We start from the raw sequence: 2,835 nt of genomic DNA, 5'->3' as shown, positions 1-2,835 counted from the left end.
TAATGATCAAACTTTTTGTTTTGTTAATTTTTTTCCATTATCAGCCATTTTCCACATCATTGATTTTTGCTCTGATTTTTATTGTTCCTTTCTTTTGACTTACTTTGGATTTAACTTTTGTTTTTAGGTTCCTAAGGTAGAGGTGTAGATCAGTGTTGTTAAATGTCTAATATAAGCTTTTAGAACTATAGATTTCTCTGTAAACATTGCTCTAGTTGCATTCTGCATATTTTGATATGAAGTCTTTTCATATTAATTCAACTCAAAATATTTTAGATTTTCATTGTGATTTCTTCTTTGACTCCTGGTTTATTTAGAAGTATATTAATTTCTAAATACTTGGAGAGCTTCTAGATTTTTTTTTTTATGTTATGTTCTGTCTGTAATCAATCTTGTTGTGGTATTATTTTTGTACTAAAAACTGCACTCAATTCAAGGATACAGTTTGATGAATTTTAACAGATATAACTCTTGTGGTATCATTGCCAGTCAATATACTGAATGTTTCCATCAATGCCCAAATTTCTTCATGCTCTTTTGCAATTGATTACTTTCTCTGCAATAGTACGTTAAAATTATGTAAAGGATATACTATATAAATAATAATCAAAAGAAACTTGGAGTGACTATATTAATATTATATAATGTGGGCATCAAAGAAAGGAAATATCACCCAGGATAAAAAGAGATTTATGATAATCATTCAAATGAACATAAAACATTCTCTAAATAGACCATACTATGGCTCATTTAAAAAATCTCAGCAATTAAAAAAATGAACTCATACAAAATGAGAAAGAGAAATACAAACTTTGACAATCAGGTGAGGTTGCCTGGCAATTTTTTTTTTTATTTCTGAGGTAAAACAGAATTAATTTGTTCAGAGTAAAGTTCAGTTTATTCTAGAATTTTAAAGAACATAGTGAAATATAAAACTTGAGTATTTATAGCAAGTTGTAAATGATTTCAGATAAATGAATTTTATTTGCAATATTTTAGAATATCTGAGTCTGAAAGAACATAGACAAAATACTTTCATTTTGGTGAAATTTTGCTTAGTTTTGATGAGTTTGTTTGTAAAGATATGTTAATATCCTTTGCTGCCAAAGACTAAATTAATGCAATACTGGAATTTTATTTTCTGCCTGTGAAAATATAAATCATTCTTGAAATATTTAGTCTGCTTTTAAGAAGGGACATAAAAGATTATTCTTTACCTTCTGTGTAATCTGCAAGTTTAGCGGAAATTCTTTATACTGCAAGAATAAGTTCTTAGTAATTTGTGCTGACTTTATTATGTCCTTGATTATTTTTTAAAAAAATTCATTTCTTCAGAACAGCTAAATTCCTTTTTTTTTCCTTTTTTTCTTTTTTATTGGAGGCTAATTACTTTACAATATTATATTGGTTGGTTTTGCCATACATTGACATGAATCCGCCTCGGATGTACATGTGTTCCCCTTCCTGAACCCCCCTCCCACCTCCCTCCTCCCCATATCCTCCCTCTGGGTCATCCCAGTGCACCAGCCCCCAGCATCCTGTATCATGTGTTGAACCTGGACTGGCGATTCGTTTCACATATGATAATATACATGTTTCAATGCCATTCTCCCAAATCATGCCACCCTCACCCTCTCCCACAGAGACCCAAAGACTGTTCTATACATCTGTGTCTCTTTTGCTGTCTCGTATACAGGGTTAAGGTTACCCTCTTTCTAAATTCCTTATATATGCGTTAGTATGCTGTATTGCTGTTTTTCTTTCTGGCTGACTTCCTTACTATTGTGTCACCTTCTATTTTCATTGTAAAATACAGTTTTTACTTTTATTTATGTACACTCATCCCTGCTCAGAGGGATGTGCTCTGTCTCAGTCAGATGACCAAATCCTTTTGATAACTTTTATTTTGCTTACTCAAGATTACTAAAGAATTACTGATCCTAAATTCAAAAAACTAAAAATTTAGGATGTCTTTTTAATTTTTTTGTGTGTCAGAATATATCTAACATAAAATTTACCATCTTAATCAGTTTTAAGTATACATTTGTATAGCATCAAGTGCAAAAAGTCACTTCACATTATTGTGCAACCATGACCACAATCTGTCACCAGAACATTTTCATCTTCCCCCACTGGAACTCTATACCCACTAAACAATATCTCCCCATCCCTTCCTCCTTCCAGGCTTTGGCAACCAACATTCTACTTTCTGTCCTCTGAGTTTAACTACCTTAAGTGGGTTTTCTCCCAAGTGTCTATTTAGTATTAGCTGTTATGTTTAGGTCTCTGATTCACTTAGAGTTAATCTCTTGTATATGGTTTAAGGTGAGAGTTCAACTTCATTATTTTGCATGTGAATAGTCAATTTTTCTGGCAACTTCTGCTGAAAAAATATGGAACACTTTACAGATTTAAATGTCATACTAGTTCTGGGGCCATGCTAATCTCTGTATCATTCCAGTTTTAGTTTCAGTTCAGTTCAGTTCAGTTCAGTCGCTCAGTCGTGTCCGACTCTCCACGACCCCATGAATCACAGCACGCCAGGCTTCCCTGTCCATCACCAACTCCCGGAGTTCACTCAAACTCATGTCCACAGAGTCGGTGATGCCATCCAGCCATCTCATTTTCTGTCATCCCCTTCTCCTCCCGCCCCCAACCTTTCCTAGCATCAGAGTCTTTTCCAGTGAGTCAACTCATCGCATGAGGTGGCCAAAGTACTGCAGTTTCAGTTTTAGCATCAGTCCTTCCAATGAACACCCAGGATCGATCTCCTTTAGAATGGACTGGTTGGACCTCCTTGCAGTACAAGGGACTCTCAAGGGTCTTCTCCAACAC

The 2,835-nt window shown here is 34.4% G+C and overlaps 1 pseudogene; it reads right to left on the bottom strand.

The window, feature by feature from the left end:
- Window positions 1-2,387: 2,387 nt before the first annotated feature.
- LOC129552891 (U6 spliceosomal RNA) lies at window positions 2,388-2,486 on the bottom strand (annotated as a pseudogene).
- Window positions 2,487-2,835: the final 349 nt, after the last annotated feature.

The sequence above is a fragment of the Moschus berezovskii genome, chromosome 3 (assembly GCF_049115385.1).
Source record: "Moschus berezovskii isolate FMDL1 chromosome 3, NW_MosBer_1.0, whole genome shotgun sequence".
NCBI lineage: Eukaryota > Metazoa > Chordata > Mammalia > Artiodactyla > Moschidae > Moschus > Moschus berezovskii.
This window is presented reverse-complemented; position numbering and strand designations above follow the sequence as displayed.